Consider the following 14,315-nt stretch of genomic DNA (forward strand, 5'->3'; position numbering starts at 1 on the left):
TTAGAAGTATCATAAGATCTGGCATATAGCTATGCCCCAGACAATGCACAAAATCTGAAGCTGAAACTCCTTTATTTGTGACTGTTTTGTGACAAACTGGACATGAGTCATATGTAATTTGTAATAGCCAAGCAAATGAGCATGCTCCTGTAACATATATGTATACTGTAGTTAGTTACAGCAGCTTTATTGGCCTTGATAGTGGGTTTAAGGGTCTGCAATATTTTTTTTACTCAATTTATTTAACTGTTATTAGCTGTTATTTAACAGTCCTTTACTGGCACCAGGTGGAGGTTCTATAGGTCCCGCTACATCACCGTGACCAGCTCTTTTACATGATTAGGATTTACCACACTGAGACAGTTAAAGCCTTGAATAAATAAACAAATGTGAACGGATGACAGGTTTAATGAACTTAAGTCACCATAGACTGTATATAAAAAGATAAGTCACTGCACAGATCACATAAACTATCACATATAAGGTAAATGACCTACGAATTTAAGATACCCTTAAGAAAACTGGGGTTGGGAATTATGAAAAAATACCTACAGCGTCATATCAGTGAATCCTACAAGGCTAAAATATTAATTTTAAAAAATATGTTTGAGAACAAAGGCTGACAAGTGATAAATGCAACGCCAAACCACAAAATTAAAACATCATACTGTGTGAAAATGAGGCCTTGGCTTTGAGTCATTTATACAGTTTTACCTTTAATTTTGCTACATCACACAGCGTCTGCTGTAAGCTAGCAAGGATCCTCATTCCCAAGACACAACATGACTGCACACAGCTGTGATGTCACTCAGAGAAATATGACTTTTCTGGGCTTTTGAAAAGTTAAGATTAAAACTCCATAGCTTAAAAATACAAAATAGAGAGTGATAATTGACTTTGTCTGTTAATAGTTTTACAGGCATCTCTTTTACAAAGGTGGCCTATGGGGAAAATGCTTTTTGGGCTGCAGGGGATTTTTTGTTGCAGTAACAGTGGCCACTGGAAAAGATTGTCTGCGGGGTTGATCAGCGGCACCGTATCCAGTTCCTATAATATATCCATGCCAGCAACACACAAGCTCTGAGTCAATGACCGGGGGGGGATCTTGGCGTTGTAGAATATCTTTGCGGCACCAAAGTCATTCTGCTAACAAGGTGGATGATATCCACCCTCAAATACAAACTCCACTATTTGACTCTAGGTTACTCTAGCATTCTAGCATTTAATTGAAATTCAGTCGCAGTGAATCATCTACACTGTCTCTGATTTACCTACAATTAGGGCCAATTTACACCGTTTTCAGGAACCTTACAAGGAAAACACAGAACTCATCTCTCTCACACACAGCTTGGACTTGCCCTTGTAAGAAGACAAAAAAACAGACAACAGAGGAATGTCTGTTCAAAGGTTAAACATTTGGGGCTTCAGCTACATTTGTAGTGTCTGCCCTGGTTCATCAGTATTGGGGGCACACTGCTATTATGATGCTCTACATGGGGTCTGTGCTCTTTTAACCCTCCGTCTGTCTCCTTCTGTCTGTATGGTGCCATTAGTGTTGATGGGGCAGTTGGAATTGACTCAGCAGGGGGATATGATTTGACATTCCTAGTGAGGGAATTGGACAAAACTATATTTAAACTGCTATCATCGACTGACCTGCCCTTGACCGCCACTGCTCCGGTGGATTTGCTAAATGACCCTGTGTCAAAGAGATTGGTTGCACTGGACAACTCCTCTGTGAATAGCTGTAAAGAGTGTGAGCATGTGTTGGACCCTGTCAACCTACTGTGGGTAAATAAAGGTTAAAAACAAATAGCAAAAGGATTGTTTGCAACCATCTGGCGGTGGCAGTTTCTTTATAGCACCAGACGCAACTCATATCGTCCCAATGGGATTCCAGCCAGCCAGCCAGTCCTTCAATGGTGTGTGGTGAAGCATAGATAAAACCTTATTCTGATGCCCAAGAAAGAGAGAGGGAGAGAGGAGAGAAGAGGAGGAGAGGGAGTAAAATATTGATGAGAAATGTGAGGCACAAAAATAGAGCGGTTCTGCATTCCCAATGAAGGGCAAAGGACGCACCTATCCCCACTTACACTGGCGCACACACATGCACATAAAGCAGGGTGTAACATTAAAGTAGATGAGTAAATCACGCACACGCCCATACGCACATGCACACACACTAAGGCATTTCTGTGCAAAACCATGATTCAGCACAAAAAAAATCCTATCCACTTCCCAGAAGAGCTTTCAACAGCCTAAAATAGTAACTGGCGATCTTCCAAATCTTTTTTTTTTTTTTTTGGTAATATATTCTGTGTAACTATCATAAAAAATGTATCCATTATCTACAACCTGAGGTCAACTCCTTGCACAACCAATATGACAATAGACAACAACAGGCAACAAAAGGCAACTGATGCTTTTATAGTCCTTAAAGACCTTGGGAGTCTCAATAGAACCAAATAACCACAGTGGAACTAAAGAAAAAGCATGAACTGTGTAACAATCAGTGTACACAGTTCATGCATGAACAAAACACACAACAACAGGCAGGCGACAGCGAGTAGCTGCTGCCAGTCTGTATTCACATTCAACACTCCTATTTATCTGTCAACACTCACACACCTAACATCAACAGCTGGTATATGCACGAATGTGTGTTTCAAGACCCAGCTGGCCTTTAATTACACTTAAAATGAAATCAGATATCAAGACAAATAAAGAAAAAACTCATTAAATCTAACTTTGTTTCATAATATTTTCATTTTTTCATCCCAGTTATGACTGATGCTCTCAACCTTCAATACTTTTAAAGTCATTCATTTATTTTGCAAAGGAATTACACCAGCAGCTGACAAGTATACAGGCGATAAGGTTTTCTGCTGGAGTTGTGGTGCAGAGATCACACTGGAAGGCAATTATCAGTAAATTTAAACCCTCAGAGACATAAATATCATCAGCAGAGAAATTGTGAATGTTTTGGTTAAAGTAAGATTTTCTGCTTAAATAATGAGTAAACCTTTTTAAAGGAACTCAAGGAGACTCAAGAGTTACACAATAATAATCCTTATTCAGCGGCGCGAATTCTAAGAGTTTGTGACCTGATAGTGAGCCTGTCTCTTTAGCAACAAAAACCTGAACCCACACAGTGCTTTTTCCTGAATGAATGTTGTAGAAAACAATAAGTCACAGAGAGTCACTAGAGCTCACACACTGTCACACACAGATACACACTAACTGTGGTGGAGCACAATTCCCATCCAGCCCTGGCCAATTGCAGTTAATTGCTTCTGCGAATGACTGATTGGGTCTGATTTTTACCGCAGCAGGATCTTAGAGGAGGAGAGGATGAAGGAGGGAGAGAGAGAGATAAAAACAAAAAAACACCAACCTGTCACAGAGGGGCAATTAACAGGTTGATTAACTCCTAACCATTGCCAGACTATTCCCAAGTGTATCTCTGTGAGTGAGTGTGTTTTGTCTATGTGTCTCTGCCTGTTCTGTGCTCTCATAGGACAAATGGGATAGACTCTGTAAACCCCTCACTGTAGATCTATGAATTTGATTAGACCGTTTCATTCGCAGGTCACTGTTGATGTTTATGTTTTTCTCTCTTTTTTCTTCATCCTCTCTTCCCCTACAATTCTGCTGTGATGAAAGCTGAATCCAATCTGTCAGGAGCAATTAATGCAAATGAGTGGAAATTGTGTGTGTGTGTGTATGTGTGTGTCAGTCTTTCAAAGTGGACCATCTCATTTTGGGGCAAGGCTCAAAATGATACAGTCCCTGAACTGGGGCTGAGCACAAGAGGAATACTCAGCATTAAGCGGTGGTCATATACAGTCTATGGTTGCACCACAAAGTGACATTCATTCAGCAATGCAAAATAGGTGGGGCTAGTGTAGCTGGTTGTTGCACTGCTGTAGCTAGTGAGCTAACCATTAACTCCTGGTTCTAATCACTGTGCACCATTTTGTTCGATTAAAAGCTACTCAACAGGGAAAATAAAGCTCACAGAAATAACAAACTTGCTAACAGTCAGTAAGCAGTAAGACTTCCTGGAATCTTGTAGTCATGGTGAAACTGCCTGCCAAAGACTATTATATTGCTAAAATATTGCTGTTCGCTAAAAAACAGTACACTAGGTGACTCCCTCTAAAACCACAAAAGGTTTGTCATGAGATTTAAAGATGCTGGTAGGTGATTTTTTTAACTAAGAGAGCTGGACTAACTCTACCCTGTTTCTAGCCTTTATGCTAAGCTAGGCTAACCAACTCCAGCTCCATACTAATGGAGTGGTAGTGAATATGTGTATCTTGTAATTTGTAGATACCAGTAGAAGTAAGTGAGAAATTTTATTATTATTTATTTATTTATTTATTTATTTTTTGATGACCTGACATTTTATTGACATTTAACATTAAATTGACATTTAGTGAGAATTTGTCAGATCAGACCTGCACTAATTAACACTTTAACACAGAATAGGTAACACAGAGCGGGACTTATCACTCGATCCCATATACTCATTTAAAACCTATAGAGTTCTATGCATGCACTAACCATGAAATACTAGTATTAACCCATGTGTCAAAGTCTGACTTTGAAAAAAAGTGTTAGACTGAGGAAATACTCTTTTTATGTTTGTGAGAATTTTACCCATTACTACTGGGTTGCTACTGTGTTGTAGACCTCTGCATTTAAAATTCTTCTAGGATCATTTACTGCGAGCGTGACTCATTTTTTCCAATTTCTACCTCAAACTGGCTTGTTGAACACACTTGTGATAGATCCTGGCATGATAGGAAGACTGGTTACCTTAGCAACCTAGCACCTTTTGGTTCCTTTATTTCACTGTGAGAAAATGTTGGAAACAGAGAGAGAGAATGGGCGGTAGGCAGATCGGCTGACAGGCGGGCAGACATACAGTGAAGACAGGCAGGTAGACAGATCGGCATCACTTGTGCATTTGTATCCCAATTAGTGTACAGAGAAGCTCGGGTTTGTGAAAACCAAGAAAATGATGCAATGTATAGTAAAATGTAAGGAAAGACGAAGAGAATATGTTTGGCCTGAAATGGTGGAAGAGAGGACAGAGGAGTGGCAGTTAGAGAGCTGCAAATCCCTGAATCAGCTCCTGAAAACCTGTCAGTAAATGTTAATACAAATGATGAATTTAAAAAGAAGGTGAACATTAAGTATGCACAGACGCACATTTATAGATATATATGCAAAAAACTTGCATATACAGACTATACAAAAGACAGACACAAACAATAAGACATAAATAGAGGTGTTAAGTAACTTGCAGATAGAGACAAACATGTAGCTAATTCATATAGAGCATCTTGTGGGGAGACATAAGGAGCAATATCAGTTTGACTGAAACGTGTATCATATCTATTTATCACTGCTTCCGCCTCTTCTCATTTTCTCTCATTTATACTGTTCTGTGAAGTTTACTCTGAACTCTTGGCTTTTAAGTTTTGGAGAGTTAAACATTGGGGTTGGAACTTTTTAAAATTACTGTAAATATTCAATCTGAATTGATGTGTTCAACAGTACATCAATAGGAGGAATTGACACCACAGACAGAAACAATCGGGGCCAAAGGGTGAGGCTGTGCCTTACCATGACATTAACTTGTCATGTTAGCTTGTTCCATTCGTCTCTCTCTCAGTGGGTTAGGGCCTTCACTGCAAATGAACAGAACAAGGTTTATTCTATGGGTTAGTGTTGTAGGTTGCATTCTAATTAATTATGTGTTTTCTATGTGTGTTCTAATTTGATTAGAATTGATTCATTGAAAAAATTACATGTAAACATGCAAACACAAAATGGACATGGAGGACAACAAGTAGGAGCAACTGGTTTCAAGGGAGGTAATCAAGCTAAGAGATGAGAATAACTGGTTGAGATAGTAACACAAACACATGCCTTGCTCCTAAATAAAAGTTGTAACCTTTTTTCTTCTCTTGCACACACACCAGCACACACACGTTTGCTGAATACTCAGTGGAAGACTCCTGTCCAGCATGGCTCCCTGTGCCGTTATAAATCAGACGGCTTTCACAGACTCGCCACCTGGCAAACAACTGATAGGGAAAGAAAAAGGAGCCAGGCCCAAAAGAGCAAATGCAACAATGGATCAGGTCTAATGAAACAATGGATACAAGAAAAGAAGAGAAAGGAGGGAAAGGGCAACCACAAGAAACTGATAAAAAAGCCCAAAGTACACAAAGTGCATCTCTGGTGTTAAAAGGGGAGGACAACTCAGCTTCAAAATTTACATCCATTTCCCTTACAGCCCTCGCAGTTTTGTCATGCTGCCTGCATGAATATTATATGTGTGTTTATCTGAAATCATACACAGCACCTCTAATTTCTGTGTTTCCTCTTGACTGAAAAGGATACTCAAGCCATAATAATGAATGTTGATCCCCTCTAGGAAATTCTCTTTTCAGTCAAGATTCAGTGATTTGCTCAAGGACTCTCTAGCGGAGTTGGATGTCTACCAGAGCTCAGGTCCTTGACGTGAGAGATAGTCTCCCCGCTCATTACACGATACCCCCGCCCTGGTTCCTACATTGTATCGTCACATTTTATAAGGGTCACTCCTGTTTCGCCTCCAGCTATGACTACAGTGCATGTGTTATAGGCTGTACTGTCCTGATGGGAATGCTGCATTCAGGCTCTGTAGCGGTTCTCGCCTTTAGCTGCCACAGTTGCTCTTGTAATTTGACAGATTCATATTAAATCAAGGTCTAAATATGACAGGGCACTTTTAACTCTGTACAATGGTGAAATAATTACATGTAGTTATTAATTTCAAGATCAAAACTGCAAGGCTGCAGTGCATTAAAATCCTTACTAAATCTCCCTAAAGCTCCACCACTGTACACTTGCCGGTATAACAGATCACATTTAGAGTCTCTGCTCTCCTGACATAGTGACTTCAAAGCCTTTCCTTGGAGGAGAGCTAACAGTATAATTAAATCTAGACAGATGATAGGAGAGCAAACGCCTGCTAAATGGCCATCTTATCTTCGCTGGTCTGACAAACTGTCAAACCCTCTCCTCCATTTGTACATAATAGGATGGTGGAGGCAATGACAACACAATGATAGGTAATTGTGAGGAGGTGGATGTGGAAACTGTCAGAAGCGACAGTGAGGTGAGATGGATGGATGAAGTACTGGTTTGTTTAAAGCAGATCTAGGGGAAAAGATGACATGACACAACCTTTTTTCCAAATTCTGAGGAGATACGGCTTGACTTTCATAACAAACACATTTCAAGTCACATAAGACATCAATATCAAAGTGATGTACTTCTGTTAGATGAACAGCTTACCTGGTTAACTGAGGCTGTCTTCATCAAAACCCAACATTTGTTAAAAACAATATTTTACTTCACAAATGACCTCAGTAGTAATGAAGGAAATAATTACTGTTTACCCCACAAAAATGACGGAGTTGATCTCTCATGGAAATGACAAGTTTACAGGCCAGGGTCCATGTCATGCCTTCTACCAGTCAAAGCTGGTTTCATTGAACCAGAAAGGCATTCTTTTGCTAACCTTATGTCAAGTTAAGACTACACAATTTATAAGGGTCACTCCTGTTTCGCTTCCAGCTATGACTATGGCAACACCACTTCCTTTATAATGTTTAACACTAGACAGCCAGTATCACACTGCTTCAGATGACATTGTTTGTTTATAATCTTGTTCCCTAGAAGTAAGTTCTTTTCATCTACATCTACCAACTTGTAATCTGTTTTCAACTCCTCCCTCTGAGAATCAATCTCTCAAGTGAGTGTTTTTCTCCACCCAGGTACAAAAATCCACTATCCTGTACATAATCCATTTGTAATACATTGTAAATGGCATGTAAATAATAACTATGTTCTGTATTATACTGTACTGTAGTATTGTATATTTTGTATTCTATATTTTTCATACTTTGAAGATGGGTGTTATATACAGTATATATTATTTTTCATTTCTATTTTCTAATTTTTTTATTTTTCTATTTGTCTTTGTGAAATAGAGCACTGCAACACAACAATTTCCCGCAAGGGATCAATAAAGTATTCAGATTCTGTCTCAAGTCACAAGAAAAATTTATTACCTTATAAATGTCCAATCTAACATAATAATTAACAGACAAAGATATCATGTAGTCAGCATTAATGTGGGATCAAACTAACTTTTGCGAAACTGTGATAATCACAGATTAAATGTGAGCGCTACTGTAACAGTACTACAAGCAGAAAAGAGACTCAAAATCAGTGACATGACTCAGTAATGTCAATTACAAATCAGTCTACAGCATTTGTACATTAGCCACCATAAACCAGTGATCATACCAGACCTAGTAAGGCTGTTGCAGCAGCACAGTGTATTGAACTGAGCAATGGTGTCTTTTATTGTGTCGTCTATTGGGAAATTTCCCATTTGTACAGTAAGAGGAAAAAGTTCAATAGTAGTGCTTTAAAGCCCCTGCACACCTATGGAAAACCCACACAGATGATTTCAATTATATTGCCTGATTAGAGCTTCTTTGTGGGTGTATACAAGCTGTGCTTAACTGGACAGCTGCCTCATTCTCCTATATATCGAACGCCAAGTGTGCCACATCCTTGTGTTTTTTCAGTGCCTTTTTCTGCACAATACACCGTACTCAATGGCTCTTACAACTTGCTGAATGCCATTAATTCAGCAACAGGTGCCCATTGTACACAACCTGGCATTTCGTAAGCAGAATATCATTAAGAATCTGCACACATAAATCTTTTCTCTACTGTAAGGCCAGGAGTCAATCAGAGAATGCTTCAGTGTCTGCCTCTCCACAGCTGCATGTTCCTCATGCTACCGCAACTATCACGTGCAGCCTTTTCCAGTGTATTTCCAGTGATGATGTTTTCATTCATACACCATAACTGCAACCCAGCTGACAAATGATGCTGGCAATTTTTGGGCTAAACCGTGACAAAATGCATCATCACTCCAAGTTTCACCAGATTTCAGCCTTTCCAAGATTCCTAAATGTGTGTATCAAATATATTAGTTCAATGCCATATTTATTTGGTATCTGTTCTGTAGATGACAGAGCAAAATATGCCATCTTTGTTTAAAATTGCAGCAGCAAAGGGTATCAAAATTCACACATCCTCCAATTTGGCTGTCAGTGTGATTTTTTTGTTGTTTTTTCCACTGCAGGAACAAAGTGTCCCATTCATCCTTCCATGTTGTCTCTAAATCAGTCTACTATGGTTTGAGAGAAACAGTATTGTGCTTAATGACTTAAATGACATCGCAATTCATTCCGTAAACATCCCGCCTTTGACACACAAAGACATTGTCAGAAAAATCAGGGATGGTAAAAGCCTCTGTGTTAAATAAACTCTGGGAGTGTGGTGTGAAATTAACACTTGACATTAACACTTTGATAAAGCTGAACTTTTATCCTGAAGTCACATCGGCTTTAATGGAGAACAATCAACATTTGAGCACCTGATAATGTCACTGAAAAATCAACACCCACTAACAGTGAAAAATTTAAGACGCTCACAGTGTTTATAGCCCCACACACACAAACACACACCAACAGAGTTAATTTAACACTAAAGATTTACAGCAGTGGCCACCACTTACTATAAAGCACCATATGGTCTCAACAATATGTGATTATGCAGTAAAACCTCACATACACACAACCGTGCACAAAAACACACTCCTGCGTGCCCAGCCGCGAGACCTTGGTTAATTATTCACATTGGTCAATAATGAGCCACAAATCAATTTTTAATTGTGTTTGTCTCCTGTATTAATCAGACGATCGATTCAGAGCACGTCCTCCGATGCCCTGGGATGAGTCCCGGCGAGCAAAAAACAGCCTCAGGACGGGAAAAGATGGAGAGAGGAGAGGACGGAGGACGACAGCTGAGAAAGAAAGAAAAGAAACAGAAGAAGAAGGGCAATAATGCAGCATGGTGTGACAAGACATGATGGCTACTCACTACCTGAAAAACCCATGGGATTTTTTTTGTTGGCAGGCATATATGCTGTTACCACTGATCTTATCAGGTCAGCGGGTATGAGGTTGCGAGTGTGTGCGCACTAACAGTATTTTGAGGGGTTGTCCTGCTCCATTTCAGTCAACAAGCTGATAGAGTAATGAAAAGATGTTGACCTACCTACTGTGCACACACACTTCTTTCTCTCTCTATGTCCAATCATCTCTCTTCCCTTGCTCTTTCTAATTTTATCTCCGCTATCACACACTTTTTTTTGGTAATGCTGTAAGCCTATTAGAGAATCTTTTATTCTTCTAAGTCATTATATAACCTCTCCTACCTTCAGAGAGAAAAATGGTGTGTGTTTGGCTTGCTCAGTGAGAGCTCATTTTACCAAAACCACTTGACAAAACAGAGAATTGAAAGAAACAAATACACATACAGCATGTAAAAATCCAAAGCAATGGATTAAACTTTAGCAAAAACTTCAAAAAGCCAAACCAAACCACCAGGGACCCTGATAGGAAATGTCAAGCGGCTTTTAAGGCACAAAGACAAGCCATTAAAAGAGTTGGCGTGACACTGCGTTTTAATATTCCATCTAGCTTGCACCTTTGGAAATGTCATCGCTGCATTTGAGCTTGGCGTGATGGAAAGGCACCCGCTTGATTACAGTCATCATCCTTTCAGCCAGCCAAGACTTGAGAATACATTTACTGAAAATCCACTCAGAAATGTACACACACTCCCACACAAACACATACACACACGCGCGTGCATGCTTTTAGATGCATATGTCTTAATCACATATTCACACATATCAGTGCAATACAGGAAATGGAAATATTTCGCACACTGAAAATATTACAGACCTGTTGTTCCTGCTTTGATACTTCTGATTTCCGTCTATTCATACCACACACACACACACACACACACACACATACACACACATATGCTTTCTTTTAGACAGAAGACAAACCTCTGACAACTGTTAAGTGTCTTCAAGGCAAAAAGCACACTGTGACTCGCTTGATGGACAGTCCAAACAGTAACTACGGGTTTCAAAGATTAAAGGGACTTGCACTGGCTTTCAAACATGCTGAAGGACTCTAGTGATGTGTTTCCCAAAAGCAGAAAGGTACTATTACAATACCCCTGTGTACTGAGTCTGCCTTTGGTCCACAAACTGACAATAAAATTGCTGTTTACTTGCCTTTTTGGCTTCTTATTTTCCATAATCAGTGAAAATTAGTGTGCAAAATATGAAACAATCTGGGTGTTTTTATATTTAGTTTCTATGGCAGTGAAACGGGATGAGTAAATTGATAGAAAGCTTTTACATTATTGTGTCCATTGCAGTGCTGATTGTGTATGAAGAGAGGCGTAGGCTCAATCAGGCTGTGATCAGACAAATAATCTTCATGCAGCGCTTCCTAGTGCTTGCAAACAGAGACAGAGAGAAGAAAAGGAGACTTTCAGTCTAACACATACACTGCAGGTAAGTGTGTCATCCATTAGTGAGCTTTTTATTGACTATTGGAGTATTGGAAAGAAAAAATGTGTTTTGTTGAGGGGATGAATTAACAAGTACACAAACCACCACACATGTCAACTTAATTAGTCACTGGAGAGATGCATTAATCTGGCTGAACTCAATTAGAGTTTTCAAACTTAATCGACACCATATTCACCTCAGAGACCAGAGCAAGTCAGAGTCGATCTTTATTTTTTTTGCATTAGTCTTGAGACTATTGCAAAAAATAGTTCTCATTTTTTTCACCAGTATCGAACTGGGGTTTGTGAAAACAGGTGGGAATATTTTGTTTTGATTCCCCTCATGTTTGAATCATTTGAGGTTAACACCTTTTGATCGGCCGCGGCTCCCGGTGGAACCCGAGGGCCATGGCCTACAACCATTCAGGTGGATTGACTCTGTTGAAGCCCATTGATTGACAGCTGGTGAAGATTAAGTTTCAAATGTGAGCGCACATCGATTTCTAGTGGCTCGTCTTATAATTCCATGTGCTAATGTGAACGTGAGCTGTGAGAGATAGCTTGACAGGCGGTGCATAGGCAGACACAGAGATGGTTATTAATCAGCAGCACCACTGGTAGCTGAGATAGACAATACTCATTTATCTTTACAGACACAATACACAGTGGGATTACCGTTAATTTACAGTACGTGTTATTGCTAAAATCAATTCAATTAGGTGCAGACTGAATGATTCACAGAATATATAACACTGGGATCATGGGAATTGGTTTGAAAGCAAAATAGGACATGATGATTGTGCAAATTGTTGTTTGTCTACATTTTAGCCAAAATGCTGTACTTAACATTTTGTATTCTCTACGGTGTATTCTCTACGGCTACAGACTTCATTTCAAGAGTGTGAAGGAGAATGTCACAGTTCAAGTCCATAAAAACATTTATTCATTTATTTATTCATGATCTATGGAATCACAAACACAAGAGCCTAGTTACAGCCACAGCAGCTGGTTTTCTAAACTGACTTGGGTGTAACTCCTCTATTGAGTCTTTACCGTTTATAAAAGAGCTGGTGTCACTGTATTTTACATTTGAATGTGTTTTTTCAATATATGCAACTGGTAATACTTGTTGTATTCAAGGGAGTGTCAGTACATGGTGACATCACTTTTGGGTGCACAGGTTACAGGTGCATTAGAGCACACTTCTGACTACACCCAACCAAGCCACCCAAGCCATCTGCACTGCTGCGTGTGGTCAGAGCTGAGACACTGGGAGGCGGTGAAAAGCTGCTTTTATGCCTTGAGTTAAGTTGCTCTTTGAATTCACGCTTCAGGCCTCCCTCGGAACAACAATCGCTGTTTGAACTTCACTTTACGGCATTTTAGAGTGGAAATGAGAGTAACTGTATATTTAGAGCCCTTTATGTATTTTCAGTAATTAATCTGTTTATTTCAATTGTATAATAAAACAGCTTGAAATCTAGATTTTTCAATTTTTTTACCACCAGAAGTGAGTCTGACATTGACATTGTAAGCAGCTGTCATCAGTGTGCATTACCAATAAGAAATGTACATTTCTGAGGCATAGAGACCTAAAATTGGAGTATAAATCAGTATAAAGGGTAGGCACCCATTTTTTTCAGGTCTACTTTAAAACAATACTAGGATGCACATACTGTATGTAAGCTGAAAGAGTAATTGGTCCATACTGGCTGTAAAAAGATCACTAATGTGATTTCAGTGTAATGTAATGAGATTGGGAGCAAAATCGACAGTTCCTGTTCTGTGTCAAAATTGTATTCTAAAGGTTAGCTTAGGTTATTATGAGGCTTCATCCGATTGTTACTGAAATCCCGCCTGTTTCTCTCACTCTACTGTTGCCTCCTAAAAGAGGAATAATTTGTTGATTTAGAAAATATGGTGGTAATACAATTAGTATCGTGGAAATATCCTGGATCTATTCACTGGTAAAAGAAAGATTATACACCTGTGAGACAGGCTAAAAACTGCCTCGAGTCATGCTCAAACTTGTAGAATCAACAAGACATAGACAAACATGTTCAGTCAGCCGGGGAGGACAGATGAAGTGAAAAAGCTGACATCAGTGACGAGAGAACCAAGCGGTGAGATGCCCAGAGACGGCAAAAGCAGTCGCACGATCACTGAAGTAAAAAGCATAACCAAAACACAACTCATACTTTAACTATCTGTAAGAGGAAACTAAAGGAAAAGGTTTAGGGTATTTCTGTTAGATTTTGCAAACAGACAGTGATTCAGCTTTGACCTGTTGTGGTTCTTGGTACACAGTTTTTCTTTGCAATCAGGGATCAAATCAACAGTTTTGGTTCAATCTTTGAATAAGTGGTTTAGTTCATAATCATTATGAAAGTGATGTGCTGCTATGCGACCTATTTGTCTGTTTAGGTTGGAGGACTTGTTGGTGATTAGATGATGTCACTCTGAACCCAGATTTTAGCAATAAACTTGGTGAATAAAGCATTATCAAATGCTGCCTTCAAATGGAACTTGTGAGCTTGTAGTTACGACACGGTAAGTCATGTATAATGTATCCTTGCCACTGAACCAGTTAAGTCTCAAGAACCCTGCTGCTAGACAACAGCAACATGGACACCACTTCTTTCCAAAACATGTTGACCTCTTTAGTATTTCAACGCAGAGGAGCAAGAAACACACATTTTTATAACTAACCTTTACTTAGCTAATGTTACTGCTAACTCTGCCATTTCTGAAAACACGCCGAAAACGCATCACAGCTCCTGAATTCGCAAAGCTTT

This window comes from Lates calcarifer, linkage group LG7_1, assembly GCF_001640805.2.
Source record: "Lates calcarifer isolate ASB-BC8 linkage group LG7_1, TLL_Latcal_v3, whole genome shotgun sequence".
NCBI classification, from domain to species: Eukaryota; Metazoa; Chordata; class Actinopteri; family Centropomidae; genus Lates; species Lates calcarifer.